Here is a 17,657-nt window from a genome sequence, read left to right on the forward strand (position 1 = left end):
CTCATCTGCTGCTGGTTGTTTTTCCTTGAAAAACAGGGTGATGGGCAATTGTTGCTGTTGTCTCTTGAGCTGCTCAAACATTTCTTGATACGGTCTCAAATCATCCGTAATACTATGTGTGATTTTGAGACTTCGTTCCATAGAGGGATCGTATTCAGAAATTAAATCATTCTTCATTGGCAGATGCAGCTTCACCAGTAGTCTGCACGTTTTTGAGGTTGAAGCAGTTCCTAAAACTGTTAAGCCAACCTTGGCTGGCTTTGAATTCCTTCTCATCAGAAGGCTGTCCCTCTTCAGCGGGAGGTTTGAACAGTGCATAGAGGCTAAGAGCCTTTTCTTGACACGTGTTGCCATTGATAGGCACATGTTTACGGTTCATGTCTTCCAGCCATAAGTTTAATGCCTTTTCAGTCTTCACTAAAGTCTTATCATGCACCTGGCTCGTCACTTTAGCAGTTATTGGAGTACTTGATGCCACGTCTTGACGAATTTCTCTCTCTTGAATCTTCATGGCACGGATGCTAGATTCATTGCAGCCATATTTACACGCCACTTTGGAGACTGACATACTGTCTCTCAATAAGTCCAACATAGCCAGTTTTTCTTCCAGCATTGGAACAGATCACTGTTTCTTTGGTTGAGCACCAGATGAAGTAGTTGGCTTGTGTTTAGCGGCCATGTTGTATAAAAAATACGTTATCTTTAAACACTAGAATCACACTCAGCGCGGCGAGATGCTCACACTATGAGAGGCATGCGGGAACTGAAACCGACTGAGGGAACAGCAGATTCACGTCTCCCATCTCATGCTCACTCGGGGCATATGCTCATTGAGTGGAATGGTGGGTGGAATCGCCCACACTTTTTACAAGTATCTTGTTATTTTTCTTTTTTTTTTGCCGAGCGTGTATAGTTGAATTTGTGTAAGTTAAATGCACATATGATGTGACTCGCCTGTATTTTTAAATTCTGCCTGCTTTCTTTTTGGGTAGAATTTCCTTTTGGGTAGAGCTGTTTTCCATATTCTGAACTGGTATTTACCCTTGTATGACTCAATAGATTGGTGTCAAAGTGGGTGGTACTAATACAGTGTTTCATTTACCTCCTGGTGCCTCTGATATGTTCATTCAGGGCGCCAACTTCTTGTCATAATTATGTGGCACACCAATAAAAGGGCAAGGAAGCTTTCAGGTGCTTGCCCAGAGACCTGCCAAGCCACAGTGACTTATAGGGTGAAATTCTGGGTGAAGTCAATGCCACTGATTTTAGTAAGGCCAGGCTTTCATCCAAAGCAGTTAGGCCCAGTCATTGCAGATACAGTGAGCCACAAGATTCACCAAACACCGGTCCTTTTAGCCTGCAGTGAATATCACCACACATGGAAGAGTTTTTGAAGTCACTGTGATGTTTCTTCTCATCCTTTTTAGCAGGATTTTGGAAGACATGGCTAAGGAATTATACACAGGACAAGTTTTAGGGAAAACTAGATTATTTTAAAGAGAAAATGTTCACATCAGAGGACTAAGGCACCAAAACTTCATTGAGTAAGTGTGAATAAGAGGTGTGTAACAATAAACAATGTAGTCACGCAACAGAAAGTAAAGAACACTTGGAGACACTTGGAAGTTGCCATGGGATGTGGTAGCATGTGACACTCTTGCAGGAGATAATGACGTTAGACTACTTTAAAATGTGAGAGTTATGATAAGTCTGCTGCTAAGAGTATGGGCCCAAGTGTGGGGTTAAATGAAATCTGGTAGCTTTGGAGAAAATAAATAACTTTTCTTCTCCCTTCTTATCTGGAATGATTCTTTGGGTGTACAATCTGATAAATATATTTAAAGTGAAAAGTGTAATATTTTTAATAATGATAAGTATTTCTCTACCTCATAGGGGGTGTTGTGAGGATGAATACTTTAAAGATTGTGAAGTGCCCAGAAACTGTGGAAATAGGGTAATATAAGTACCTACACCAGATAGTAAGATTACAGCACAACTTAATTTTGTATTCAATATTTCCTACAAACAGCACCCCAAAATGTTTTACAGAGTTAATACCTTCACGGAGTTAAATAATTAGTAACTGAGGAAAACTACATTAAGTTACTGGAAAGGGAAAATATATTTTGAGCTAGGATTAAAGTGTCACAATAATGGCAAAATGCAATAGAGATAAAGGAAAGTTGTTTCACTTGGCAGGAGTTGCAGAGACGGTTCTTATACTACCAATGGAGAGATCGTATGGAAGGACTGTGAAGAGGCTAATCTTAGATTTATATAGGGAACAGGAAGGGAAATCAAGTTAGACTATTAAATCATTAGAAACCAAAATTCATCTAATTTTACCATTTTAGCCCATTTATGTGGCAGAAAAAGCAGGTCCTCTACAAGCAAAAAAGCAATATTTTTTAGACAAGTGGTATGCTGAAGAAGATACTTTAGTTGGCTGTAGGTAGTTATTGTGCATGAACTTCTGAGATAAAGCACATTTTTCCCCCAGAAGCAGGCCTTTCTGAGAATTTGTCAAATCTCTCCAGAATGTGTTCTGCTACTTGGAAAATGAATAGCTAGTGTGTTATTACTTAGAAGCCAAGACCTGAAAATATGTTGTTGTTAGAAAGATATTTTCACCAAGCTACAGTACAATTCTGATAAGTTCATTTGCTGAGCCTCTCTTCTTGTGATAAAGTGTTACCAACAAGTTCTGGAATAAGTAGATACTTATTCCAATACAATAAGTAGACACTTATTCCAATACAATAAGTAGATATTCCAGCACTGTAAGAAAATGTAGCTGTTAATTGCTTTGCAAAACCTGTGATTGTCACTATACAGTATATGAACATGGATAAGTATTAATTATATGTAAAAAAATTAATGCCGCATTAAAGCTTGAGATTTTAATTGTAAAAAAATCAGGAAATTCAAAATTATTCTTCACACAGCAAACATAGTTCGTCCCCCTTGCACGTATCAGGAAACAAATAGTAATGTGAATTCTTTAATATATGCATGTTATAAAGACTGAGTAATCATTGTGATGGGGATCTAGAGTAACTCCCCTAAGATAATAAACTTTGTTTGTGGTGACCTTCAAGTAATTAAAATCTCAACATTAATGTTTCATTAACATTTGCATTAGTTCCCTTGGTTTTTCTCAGTAAGAACATTGCTTGATAAATGCTGCAGGATCATCAGGCCCCCAGTGTTCTAGGTTGTCAAAGAACTACTTGAGCATCACTGCTTATCCAGAGATGGAGAATCTACTGTACAAGATCCCCTTTGATACAAAGAACAGAAATAGAATTAGGATGGACTAACTATAGCAGTTCAGCCTAACAGTATCAGCCGGGGGAGGGTCTACAGTTGATCAGATCTTTCTTCAGCAATAAGTACCATTGCAACAAAACAGGAATTTGTGTAGAGAATTTGTATATGTCTACAGAATAAAATTAAATTTCAAAATAAAATACCCAAGGTGTACATAATTAACATTGAGATGCGTCTGTTGTGGATCCATGTCCCCATAATGTCATTCTCTTATATAAAACATTAACTACTACTTTAGGAAACCTTACAGAGGATCTGCAATATTAAAATAAAAACAAATCCATTATCACTTTCGTACTAGGTGTCATATACCCCAAACAAACATGGTTAAACACCCCTGCAGGTTACTTTAACTTATAACATATACCTTTTCTCCTTTGACATCTATCTGCTCACACTCTCAAAATACTAATGGCTGCACCTCCACTGGACTGATTTCCCGAAGTACTACAAGGTTTAATCCTGTGTTCTCATGAGCCTTGTCTTCTCCTGCCCTTCCCAAACACTGCGTCACCTGTGTTTACCGGGACCACAACATCCTCCTCTTTAAAAGAACTAGTTCAGTAATATTATTATCAAAATACAGTTTATTTGATTATTTCCACCTTCGAAGGTATCTGGGGTGACCATATTTCTCAAAGTGAAAACGGTACACCCAAGCCACCTGGTGTCACCACTAGCCCAAGCCTGTTGTGCATGGCAGGTATCTCCTTTTCTCTCCCCCTCCACACCACACCCCCGCATCCTGATTTTATAGGGACAGTCCTGATTTTGGGGGCTTTTTCTTATATAGGCTCCTATTACCCCCCATCCCAATTTTTTATACTTGCTATCTAGTCACCCTAGGCACACCCCACTTTTTTGGCAGAACTGGGCATTTGTCCCGTTTGTTCTTGCCAACTGATCATCAAACGGGACAAATGCCCACTTTTGCCAAAAAAAAGTCAAGATGTCCAGGACAGGGTTTAAAAAGGGGACTGTCCCAGCCAAAACAGAATGTATGATCACCCTAGGTATTAAATTATTAGTGAATGATCCCCCCTCTATACACACACACACACACTTCAACCAACTTTACTCTTGAAACCAGACACCTGTCAGGGCCTCCATTCCTGATCTCTTCAGAAACAAGGACATTTCCTCACATGCCATTAGTAAGAAACACATCAGATTCCTCCGGTCCCGTAACGTTCTTAACGTTCTTAACAAAACAAACAACATTAGCAACACAAAAACAAACACCAAGCAGACAAACACAGGAACTTTGTCCTCTCCCGCCAACCCCACCCCCTCAAAAAAACCCCAGTGTGCTCCAGCCCTTTCCCATTAGCCATCTCTCAGAAATACCTAGCCTTTGCATCCCTTCCCCCCAAAATCCCCCACAGGTCCACCACCACAGCACTCTCCAAAGCAACAATCCACCAGCAATCACTCTCAGCCCCCAGTAAAAACATCCACCGAAGATTCCAGCCCCTACTTCCTCACCAGCTTCAGTAAACAGCTAATCGAATCCTAACCGCTCTCTCTAGCCCCGCTTCCCATCCCTGCTTATGCTCCTGCTCCTCTTTCCCAGCTGGGGCTCACCTTTCGCACTCCCAAGAGTTGTATGCCTTCCCCCCTCCACATCGGTGTCTCCAGAGCGTGCCCGCTGTCCTTGTCTGCCTGTGCTCAGGGCTTTGTTTGTTTGTTGGTGAGCTGGTGCCGACGAGCATGGAGGTGGCAATGTGGAGCTGTGGGTGCACACATGTTTCCCTAGAAAGGAACTATCACCTCCCTGATGATGCAGCCTCTTCCCATAGATCACTTTTATTTTATTTTTTTTGCTGCTCCGCTGCCTTGGGGATAGCAAATGAAATGTGATTTTTCTATCACCCACTGTTTCTCCTTGACATCTAATCAGCTTTTTCTCTCTCATTCACTGTTTCACTTTATTTCTGTTCCGAGTTATTAGCTTGCCATTTTTTGTCCATATTTCTAGCTTCGCTGGTTCTCTGTGCCATTTCTCTGTTCTCGCTGCTATTTGGTACCCTTTCCAGTTCAGTACCGTTTGAAAATTTCACTCTTGTGGAATTTACTCCTTTTTTCTCAACCATTAATGAGCATATTAAATCAGATCAAACTTACCATTAATCTTTTTGGCATGCCATCTTGATACATGATAGTGTAGGGGTTGCTGTAGCACACTGTTATTGCCCTAAAGGAGAGTGTGTGATGTTGCTTCTATAAGGGTTCAAAAGTCAGCTCTGTTCTTGTGAAGCTCTCAACTGCTCACTCCTCTAATTTGGTGGAAAATTAAAGGAGAAGCTCGGCTTTCACTTAAATATATTAGCTTTTCTTTCCCCTCCCCATGTGCAGATAGCCTTATGAATGTAAACTGGTCACCAGAGTTGGGCTCAACTTCTGCTGCAGGAGGCTGAGTGCTTAAAGTTTTGTCTCACTTGTGTGATCCACAATTTTATGTAAAACAAGTCAATTGCTTTTGATGTATATCCCCAAGCGTCCTCTGGCTAACTCTTCCCAAAATCATTAGGCCATCTTTGTGCATAGTAGTGTAGGCAGGAAACAGTTACATTTGTGGAAGGAGGCCAGTGGTAAAATATATTTTGCAGGAGCACCCAAAAATGCAAAAGCATAGCCTGTAACATATTAGCTCAAACCTCTCAAACCTGTGCTGAGGCTTCCTTTCACTTGTGTGGATTAGTGACTAGTTTAACATTTATTTTAAAAACTTACTTTCAGACTAAGGCTTATTTTAGTAAATTTCATCTCACAGCAATATTTCAGCAGCTAAATACTGTTGAAAAGAGGATTTCTGGTTTTGCCTTTTCCCTTCTCTTTAAATGTAAACTATTTGTGAAATGTCATGTAAACATCAGTGGAGACTGAGAAGTTCTGTTTATTCACAGAATAGATACAGCATGGAAAGCATCAGTGTAAGTTCCTTCATGCTTTTCCATCAGCATGCCTCAATGCTACCGTGGGTCTACCAACTCTTAAGCATGAGAGGGCAGTAACCATGCTGTCGGCTGATATAGTATTCCTTAACATGTACAATATATCCACTTTTTGTAGTTAAAACACTTTATAAATACTGATTTGTACAAACTACCACCAAGGGTGCTTATCGCTACCAAATTGATTGTGGTTATTCGTTGTGGACTCCTATGCACTACGAACTCAACAGGAAAATGGGTGGTTGTAATGGAAATATTAGTATATCTTCAGTGGACTGGCTTAGATATGTTATAGAAATTATATGGATATAGTTAGATAACTTAAAATTAGAATGGCTAAAAGAGTATTGTGAACTTGAAGATGGCAGGAGGTGATATTTGATTATCCGTGCTGATATTAATGAGCTAAATAATATTAGTTGAAGTTTTAGTATGTGCTGATTTGTGCAGATCCAATAGAACAGAAACAAGTTAACAAATGCTTGAGAGTTTTTTACTGTAGCTGTTCTGTCTCCCTTGTAATAGGTGCTGTACAAACACTTAAGAAGACATATGACCACATACACTGAATACCAAAGGTTATGTATTACAGAGCTGTTTGTGGCTTTCTTTATACTCAGAATGGCAAAAAACAGTGATGTTGAAGTAAATTTAATTATGGTGGATGGTAAATGTCATTTTTTTAATTGCACCAACTGTTTACAACATGATTGAAGGGATTTTACTCAAAATTTTAAAAAAATTACCTTTGAATTTAGAATAAATGTATTTTTAGTGTATAAGGATAACTTTTAAGAAATGTCATTAACAACTGAAAACCAGGTATTTGGGATTGTAACAGGGTGCTGGCCAGGAGGTCCTGGCCAGGCCCCTGTTAGCCCAGCTCCAATTAAGGGGCATTAATTGGAGCTGGCTGGGTATGGCTCGCGTAAGGGCTTGATGAGAAACACCTGTAGACCTTATTAGCCAGGGGCTATATAGAGCTGGCAGGAAGGAAGCAAAGGGAGGAACAGGAAAGGGAGGAGCCTGTGGCTGTAGGTCCCTCCTGGCTGAGGGAGCTAGCTGTCCCCCAGGGAGCAGTGTTGAACAGACTGTATATAGATGGTGGTAGGAAGTGACACTGTAAATAAAAGGGCACTGGTGCTTGCACTCTAAGCCGTCTCCGGCTGATTTGTGGCACGAGCAGTGAAAGGCTCCGTTACAGGGATGAATATGCTTTCATAACCTTAATTATAGCATTTGGTTGCCACCTGGCAAGACTAATATGTAGGATTTAGTTTTAGTCAGCACACAGCAATCTTAGGTCAGCCTTACATTTCCAAAAGGTGTGTGTAGCAGTAAACTGTATGAGAAAATGTCAACTGCATATACAAATAACTTGCATAATATTGTGTGTCACTGAAGTTGGCTGAATCTCACTGAACAGATTACCAGATTCATTTTTACTTTTGGAGGAAATGAATCTTAGCTGAAATTATGTAGGTAATACTGTCATTTGTCTTTCAGAGGCTATTGTTTATAATTAAGTCTACATTTTAGTCATGGGTATTTTTAGTAAAAGTCATGGAAAGGTCATGGGCAGTAATCAAATATTCACGGCCCGTGGCACGTCCATGACTTGTACTATATACCTGTCAAGGTTCCTTCCCCGCTCTGAACTCTAGGGTACAGATGTGGGGACCTGCATGAAAACCTCCTAAGCTTACTTTTACCAGCTTATGTTAAAACTTCCCCAAGGTACAAACTATTTTACCCTTTGCCCTTGGACTTCCCCTGCCACCACCAAACTTTATCTGAGTTCCCGAGAAAACGTAGTTTGGAAACGTCTTTCCCCACAAAATCCTCCCAACCCTTGCACCCCACTTCCTGGGGAAGGTTTGGTAAAAATCCTCACCAATTTGCGTAGGTGACCACAGACCCAACCAAACCCCTGGATCTTAAGAACAATGAAAAAGCATTCAGTTTCCTTACAAGAAGACTTTTAATAGAAGTAAAAAAGAATCACCTCTGTAAAATCAGGATGGTAAATACTTTACAGGGTAATTAGATTCAAAATATAGAGAATCCCTCTAGGCAAAACCTTAAGTTACAAAAAAGACACACAGACAGGAATATTCTTTCTATTCAGCACAGCTATTTTCTCAGCCATTTAAAGAAATCATAATCTAACACATACCTAGCTAGATTACTTACTAAGTTCTAAGACTCCATTCCTGTTCTGTCCCCGGCAAAAGCATCACATAGACAGACACAGACCCTTTGTTTTTCTCTCTCCTCCCAGCTTTTGAAAGTATCTTGTCTCCTCATTGGTCATTTTGGTCAGGTGCCAGCGAGGTTACCTTTAGCTTCTTAACCCTTTACAGGTGAGAGGATTTTTCCTCTGGCCAGGAGGGATTTTAAAGGGGTTTACCCTTCCCTTTATATTTATGATAATACCCCTAACTAAAACTTGGGCCAGGGGGCTGCAGGTGCTGCGGGGTGGGGTGGGGTGGGGGGCACCGTGGGTGCTGGGGAGAGGGCGGCCTGGCTCTCCTGCCCCAGCCCTGGGTCCCCTCTGACACCCAACTACTGCTGCTGCTGGAGGGGGTTGGGGGCGATGGCCAAAGACTGCCCCACCAGCAGCCAGTGCGGCTGGCCCAGGGCAGCCCTGGATCCAGCTGCACCAGCTATTGCAGAAGTCACAAAGTCACGGAATTTGTGACTTCTGTGACCTCCATGACACATACGCAGCCTTATTTATAATGCTTGTAGCAAACTATTATACTGTCATGAATGAAAACAAGTTATTCTGCATCCAAACAAATAGTGACTTTATTCTTGGGACACTTTTGAGAGAAAGCAGAAATAATGATTGTTTGAAATCTTCTGGAGCTGTCAGATGATTTTAAAAATTGCAATTAATTGTGAGATTAAAAAAATAATCACAATCACAGTTTTAATCGCACCGTTAAACTATAATAGAATACCAATTTAAATTTATAATAAATGTTTTTGATGTTCTTCTATCTTTTCAAATATATTGATTTCAATTACAACACGGAATACAAATACAATACAGTGCTCACTTAATATTATATTTATTACAAATATTTGCACTGTAAATCTAGAAGTTGAAGCATGACGGGGCATACAAATGTTTAGCATATCTGACACGTAAATACCTTGCAACGCCGGCTACAACAGTGCCATGCGAATGCGTGTTCTCACTTTTAGGTGACCTTGTAAATAAGAAGCAGGCAGCATTATCTCCCATAAATGTAAACAAACTTGTTTCTCTTTGCAATTGGCTGAACAAGAAATAGGACTGAGTGGATTTGTAGGCTGTAATGTTTTACATTGTCTTATTTTTGAGTGCAGTTATGTGGAAAAAAATTCTACATTTGTAAATTGTACTTTCATGATAAAGAGATTGCACTACAGTACTTGTATGAGGTGAAGTGAAAAATATTATTTATTTTTTCTTCTGTAGAGTGCAAATATTTGTAATCCAAAATAATAATATAAAGTGAACACTGTACACTTTGTATTCTGTGTTGAAACCAATATATTTGAAACTGTAGAAAAAATCCAAAAATATTTATCATACATTTAAATTGGTATTCTATTATTGTTTAACAGTGTGATTAAAAACTGCAATTAATCGTGACTATTTTTAAAATCTAATTAATTTGTTTTGCGTTAATCTCTTGAGTTAACTGCAATTCATTCACAGCTCTAAAATCTTCCTTTAGCTCGTTCTCATTTCTTCCTTCCAGTATTGAGTTTTCATTTCAGAAGGATGCGGGTAGGCTAATGCACAATTGAATTGATTCTGAGGTTGGAACCAGGTGTACTCTTTCTTTGGTGTGTGTAAATTAATGAAAATATTCTATTTAAAAAAGAAGAGGCTTATAGTTTTATTGGCATCAAAGAGGTAATGGTTACATGCAGGGCTTTACTTTCAATATGTGGTAGTTCATTATTCCGCTTTAAATCTCTGTTTAAAAGTAGAAGAAAAAGACATGCTGAAAAACAGTATGAGCAGTCATTGCTTTTCTTGTTTCTGAACTTCATTAAAAAAAATTCAATGTTGAAAAGGTTCACAGAATTTTGTTGTGACTTTATTTACAGGAGTAGTTGCAAGTATTGTTAAAATGTTGTTCTCTGTTTTTAGTAAAGAATAAGTCTACTAGACTGATATTATAGATCTCCATTTGATGTCTACTTCCTAGTGAGGAAAACTGATATGCGTACATCACAATTTATAGTAATTGAATTAGCCAATTAAAGGCCTGATCTTTTTGAATTCAGTGGCAAAACTCCCATCAATTTCGATATTGTGGGACTGGGTCCTAGGTATGGAAGAAATAATAGGTAATGAGTTAATCTTCTCGCTGTCAGTATGGTTTTAATGATGCAGAATTTACCAAAATCCATATAACATCATAATGTCCAAATTCAACCCTTACTTTCATCCTGGGTAACTCCAATGAAGGCAGAATTTTAACTTCGTGTAATATGTTAATTTGAATAGCAATGTTGGAACCAAATCTGCAGTAAATTAAATGATACGCATTTCTAACAGGCAAAAAGGCAAAATCTAAATCTCTGCCAGTAGATTCTCTACTGCTAGTACAAAGTGTGATGCTTTTGGAATGTAAAGATAATTAATATATTAATAGAATGGGGAAAAAGTTTAGTTCCTTGATCATGAATGCCACTTACAAAGCTCAGTACTGAGTAAAAGCACAGGATTTTTTTGGTGTCTGGTCTGAGTTTGTATCCAAATGCGAGAGAGCTTAATAGAAAGCTTCTTCTATGGTCCAGAATTGTGTACTTGAAGTACATTGGCTGAGTTTTTAATAGTATTTAGAAAATATGGAGGCTTTCTGGTGATTTCTGCTTGCTCTATATTTTAACTTTATGAGGAAAAGGTGCAGTTAGCTCTGAAAAGCTTATTGATCAAATTTCTGCATGGAATCGATTACTTAAATATTTTACAGATACCGATTTAGCAAATGGTACCAAACTTAGGGTATGTCTACACTACGAAATTAGGTCGAATTTATAGAAGTCGGTTTTGTAGAAAGCGTTTTTATACAGTCGATCGTGTGTGTCTCCACACAAATACTCTAAGGGCGGAGTGTGTCCACAGTACCGAGGCAACCATCGACTTCCGGAGCGTTGCACTGTGGGTAGCTATCCCACAGTTCCTGCAGTCTCTGCTGCCCATTGGAATTCTGGGTAGAAATCCCAATGCCTGATGGGGCAAAAACATTGTCGCAGGTGGTTCTGGGTACATATCGTCAGGCCCCCCACTTCCCTCCCTCCCTCCGTGAAAGCAAGGGCAGACAATTGTTTCGCGCCTTTTTTCCTGGGTTACCCATGCAGACACCATACTACGGCAAGCATGGAGCCCGCTCAGTTCACCGTCACCATATGTCTCCTGGGTGCTGGCAGACGCGGTACTGCATTGCTACACAGCAGCAGCTCATTGCCTTTTGGCAGCAGACAGTGCAGTATGACTGGTAGCCATCGTCGCCACACTCCAGGGTGCTCTTTTAGCTGACTTCGGTGAGGTCGGTCAGGGGCGCCTGGGCAGACATGGGAGTGACTCAGCCAAGTCATTTCCCTTTTAAGTTTCGTGTCATGGAGATTCAGTCCTGCCAGCAGTCATACTGCACCATCTTCCGCCGAGCACCCAGGAGATGATGATGGCTAGCAGCCGTACTGCACCGTCTGCTGCCAGCAAGATGTATAAAGATAGATGAAGTGGATCAAAACAAGAAATAGACCAGATTTGTTTTGTATTCATTTTCTCCCCCCTCCCTCCCTCCGTGAAATCAACAGCCTGCTAAACCCAGGATTTTGAGTTCTATCCTTGAGGGGGCCATTCTCTTTTTCCTTGATGCAAAGCCACCCCCTTTGTTGATTTTAATTCCCTGTAAGCCATGTTGTCAGTTGCCCCTCCCTCCATCAGAGCAATGGCAGACAATCGTTTTGTGCCTTTTTTCAGTGTAGACGCCATAGCACTGGGAACATGGAGCCCGCTCAGATCACCACAGCAATTCTGAGCACTATAAACACCACGTGCATTATGCAGCAGGATATGCAGAACCATAACCCGCAAGAAAAGCGAAACCAGGCGAGGAGAAGGCGACTGCAGTGCGGTGACGAGAGTGATGAGGACATGGACATAGACTTCTCACAAAGTACGGGCCCCTGCAATGTGCACATCATGGTGTCAATTGGGCAGGTTCATGGCGTGGAACACCGATTCTGGGCCCGGGGAACAACCACAGACTGGTGGGACTGCATAGTGTTGCAGGTCTGGGATGATTCCCAATGGCTGCAAAACTTTCACATGCATAAGGGCACTTTCATGGAACTTTGTGACTTGCTTTCCCCTGCCCTGAAGCGCAAGAATACCAAGATGAGAGCAGCCCTCACAGTTGAGAAGCGAGTGGCAATAGCCCTGTGGAAGCTTGCAACGCCAGACAGCTACCGGTCAGTCAGGAATCAACTTGGAGTGGGCAAATCTACTGTGGGGCCTGCTGTGATGCAAGTAGCCAACGCAATCATTGAGCTGCTGCTATCAAAGGTAGTGACTCTGGGAAATGTGCAGGTCATAGTGGATGGCTTTGCTACAATGGGATTCCCTAACTGTGATGAGGCAATAGACGGAACCCATATCCCTATCTTGGCACTAGAGCACAAGACAGCGAGTACGTAAACCGAAAGGGGTACTTTTCAATGGTGGAGGAAGGAAGCACCGGGTGGGGTGGTGGAGGTGGGAAGGACAAGGCCACACAGCACTTTAAAACTTATTGAATGCCAGCCTTCTGTTGCTTGGGCAATCCTCTGGGGTGGAGTGGCTGGGTGGCCGGAGGCCCCCCCCCACCGCGTTGTGGGGCATCTGGGTGAGGAGGCTATGGAACTTGGGGAGGAGGATGGTTGGTTACACGGGGACTGTAGTGGCGGTCTGTGCTCCTGCTGCCTTTCCTGCAGCTCAGCCATACACTGGAGCATATGAGTTTGATCCTCTAGCAGCCTGAGCATTGAATCCTGCCTTCTTTCAGCAAGCTGACGCCACCTACCGTCTTCAGCCCGCCACCTCTCTTTGCGGTCATACTGTGTTTGCCTGCACTCTGAGATTGTCTGCCTCCACGTATTTTGCTGTGCTGTCAGTGTGGGAGGACAGCAAGAGATCAGAGAACATTTCATCGTGAGTGCGGTTTTTTCGCCTTCTAATCTTCGCTAGCCTTTGGGAAGGAGAAGCATATGCAGCTGGTGGAGGGGAAAAAAAGGGAGAGTGGTAGTTAAAAAGACACATTTTATAGAACAATGGGTACACTTTTTCACGGTAAACCTTGCTGTTAACATTACATAGCACATGTGCTTTCATTACAAGGTCGCATTTTGCCTCTTTTTGAGGGTATGCTAGTTTGGTGTGAGAGATCACTCATGCAGGGCCAGGCAACAGAATTCGGCTTGCGGGCAGCCATGGAAGCCAAAGTCTTTGGGCTTCTTTAACCTTCATAACATGTGGGAATGGTTTCAAACAGCAGTGCCCTCATTTCCCATACGAAGTAGCCGTGGGGTTGGCCTTTTAAAATGGGTTGGCAATTTAAAAGGAGGAGCTGCGGTTTCCGGGTTAACGTGCAGCAGAAACCCAACTAATCCCCCCCCCCACACACACACATCCAATTCTCTGGGATGATGGCTTCAGCCCTCCCCCCACCGGGTGGTTAACAGTGGGGAAGATTTCTGTTCAGCCACAGGCAAACAGCCCAGCAGGAACAGGCACCTCTGAATGTCCGCTTACTAAAACCACCCTATTTCAACCAGGTGGCCATGAATGATCTCACTCTCCTGAGGGTAACACAGAGAGATAAAGAATGGATGTTGTTTGAATGCCAGCAAACACCGGGACCAAACGCTGCAATGCTTTGTTCTGCAATGATTCCCAACTACGTGCTACTGGCCTGGCGTGGTAAAGTGTCCTACCATGAAGGATGGAATAAGGCTGCCCTCCCCAGAAACCTTTTGCAAAGGCTTTGGGAGTACATCCAGGAGAGCTTTATGGAGATGTCCCTGGAGGATTTCCGCTCCACCCCCAGACACATTAACAGACTTTTCCAGTAGCTGTACTAGCCTCAAATGCCAGGGCAAATTAATCATTAAACACTCTTGCTTTTAAACCATGAATAATATTTACAAAGGTACACTCACCAGAGGTCCCTTCTCCGCCTTCAGGGTCCAGGAGCTTGCCTTGGGTGGCTTCGGGGGGTACTGGCTCCAGGTCCAGGGTGATAAACAGATCCTGGCTGTTGGGGAAACCAGTTTCTCCGCTTCTTTGCTGTGAGCTATCTACAACCTCCTCCTCATCATCATCTTCCTCGCCCCCAAAACCTGCTTCCGTGTTGCCTCCCACTCCTTGGACGGAGTCAAAGCACAGGGTTGGGGTAGTGGTGGCTGCACCCCCTAGAATGGCATGCAGCTCATCATAGAAGCGGCATGTCTGGGGCTCTGAACCGGAGTGGCCATTTGCCTCTCTGGTTTTTTTGGTAGGTTTGCCTGAGCTCCTTAATTTTCACGCGGGTCCCTGTTATAGCCTCTGTCCTTCATGCCATTGGAGATTTTTGCAAATATTTTGGCATTTCATCTTTTTGAACGGAGTTCTGCCATCACGGATTCTTCTCCCTATACAGCGATCAGATCCCATACCTCCCGTTCGGTCCATGCTGGAGCTCTTCGGCGATTCTGGGACTGCATGGTTTCCTGTGCTGATGGGCTCTGCAGTGTGACCTGCGCAGGTGAGCTTGCCATGCTGGTCGAACAGGAAATGAGATTCGAAAGTTTGCGGGCCTTTTCCTGCCTACTTGGCCAGTGCATCTGAGTTGAGAGTGCTGTCCAGAGCGGTCACAACTGAGCACTCTGGGATAGCTCCCAGAGGCCAATACCGTTGAATTGCGTCCACAGTACCCCAAATTCAACCCGACAAGGCCGATTTCAGCACTAATCCCCTCGTCGGGGGTGGAGTAAAGAAATCAATTATAAGAGACCTTTAAGTTGAAAAAAAGGGCTTCGTCGTGTGGACGGACGGGTGCAGGGTTAAATCGAGGTAACGCTGCTAAATTCGACCTAAACTTGTAGTGTGGAGGAGGCCTTAGACTAGCTTGGGAGAAGCAGAATAAGGCTCTTTCAAGCATGCTAGTGGATATGTGTGAATTTTAATTTTAAAAATTTGTCACAAAATTTGTACAATTAAAAAAATTATCATGCTGCATTCCAATTTTCAATGCATAAATCTTCGCAGGACAGGGGTCTTAATTGGCGTTTTCATAGTTACAATAGTTTATTTTCTTTAGGAGAATTGAGTTTCACTTCAGTTTTCTTGCCATACTACATTCAGTGTTACATATTAAGTACAGGATTCAAATGTGAACCCCTTCTTTGCATTCTACTCCATCAGCTAGTGCTAGTGAGTGGATTGCCCCATTCTCGGATGTACTAATAATACTTCTGATATAAGAATAAAATATCTTAGCACATACTTTGTTTTTTTAACAATTTTCCCCTGTGCATTATTGATTAGCTTAATTTTGAGAGCTTGTTTGATTGGCAGAAAGACAAGTTTATAGACAGACAAGTGGCTGTTTCCCTGCAGAGTTGGAATGGATTAAAATAACATTGTGGAAGGCTCGCATTCATGTGTTGTTTCACGGGTGCAAGCACACCTCTCAGTGGCCTTTCAGTTCGTTGCAGCAGGATGCGTATCTAAACATTTCAGAAGTAGGAACTGCTTACCAGCCACCCTCCATATGCGGAAAGTGTTACTTGCTCAAGTAACTTTATTTGGTTTGGTTTGTGTTATTTTAATTAATTTTATTCTGATTGTGTGATGGAGCAGTTTGCAACATAAGAATTCCCTGAGAAGCATGAGTTATAATATCCTGCTGTACAAAAGTGTTTGTGTTGGAAGTCTTATTCCTTCATATTTAGTTACAACATAGGCCTTTGTCTTGTATCAAATTAGTATTAAAGCACTTATCCTACACCTCATCCTGTATGTTTTGTTCTTGCCACATTTTTAATACACAAAACTATTTTACAAATGTTTTAGACACTATTTTTAAGGAAATGTTGTTAGAACTACTTTGTGTATCTCTTCACCTGTAAAGCTAGCATGCATACTGTGAATGACATAGGACTTGGAAGAAGATAAAAATAATAATATGAAGTATTTGTTCATATCTCTTAGGTACATTACAATAAAATTATAATGTTGTGATGTTAAAATCCAGGATCTTGTCAGGGCAAGAAACAAGTGCTGTAGACCACTGGAAAGAGGTGAACCAGCTCTCCCATTTGAAATGACTTTCCCATGGATTGTCACTCAGGATTCAACATGAGGCCGTCAGCACAAAAAGCACAGGCCTCTTCCATTTGAGCCAAAGGAGTAACAGTACAGTATGTAGGAGCAATAGTAGGTTCTACTCTAGTCACTAAAGGGGGATATGACATGGTTATCCTGCATGTTACATGTTGTACATTTATTTCCAGACCAGATGGTTCACAAGGTACTGAATGTTAAATATTTTTCTTGCCCAGAACTAAATGCTGCAAGTACTGGATATCTTATTTTTGGGTGGAAAGAAGTAATTTTGTAGTATGTTATTTTCTGAAAAATACGTTTATTTTCCTAAATGGTGGTATTTTACCTGAAAACTGTTTAGAAGCATACAGTGTAACCATGTATGCCATGTGGAATGGTTTATTTTATACATTTTTAAGAAAAGAAAAGAGAAAATAGTTCTGGCTGAGGTGGATTAGAGGGTAGTGTGCAAGCAAGGTACACATGGTGATGCCATTTATTGCCTTCATGTCAACACAGTATACAGCTAGGGTTGTCCTGGAGTCTCCAGGAATTAAAGATTAATCTTTAATTAAAGATTGTCATGTGCTGAAAACTCCGGGACTACGTCCAAGCAAAATTGGCAACAGTGTAAATAGCATATACATGTATTATATTATGGTGGAGCAGTAGCTAAACTATAGGCAACATTATATCAGTTTTCAGTTCAATAGGAGTCTTTACCCTTTATATGATGTGTGTACTTTTGTATATATTATATTAATTATTTGAGTGTATAGATAATGTATGTAACTATAATAAAATTTACCAATGCTAATATGAATGCTGGGCTTCAAGGTAGGTGGCACTAGTTTCCCATCAATACAATTCTCCTTCTCCAAGGTTCTTGATCTGTAGTTGGATTTTTTAGAGTTCAATTCTTCAAGGTACAGAACTGCAACTCACATTCAGGTCAATAGAAATTTTGAGGTTGTTCAGGGCCTTGCAGTATTGGGGTTCAGCAGTGATGGACCTAC

The 17,657-nt window shown here is 41.4% G+C and overlaps 1 protein-coding gene across 3 annotated transcripts in view; it reads left to right on the plus strand.

Moving 5' to 3' along the window:
• Nucleotides 1-17,657, plus strand: part of MIPOL1 (mirror-image polydactyly 1) — a 286,091-nt gene that overhangs the window by 3,604 nt on the left and 264,830 nt on the right. For 2 of the 3 annotated variants that reach the window (XM_077819074.1, XM_077819076.1), the window contains exon 2: nucleotides 6,810-6,862. The exons of the other annotated variant lie outside the window; for it this stretch is intronic. The gene's annotated coding sequence lies outside the window, so the exon portion shown is untranslated. The remainder of the gene's footprint in view (nucleotides 1-6,809; nucleotides 6,863-17,657) is intronic. 3 annotated transcript variants of the gene reach the window in all.

This window comes from Eretmochelys imbricata, chromosome 6 (genome assembly GCF_965152235.1).
Source record: "Eretmochelys imbricata isolate rEreImb1 chromosome 6, rEreImb1.hap1, whole genome shotgun sequence".
In the NCBI taxonomy this organism is placed as follows: Eukaryota; Metazoa; Chordata; order Testudines; family Cheloniidae; genus Eretmochelys; species Eretmochelys imbricata.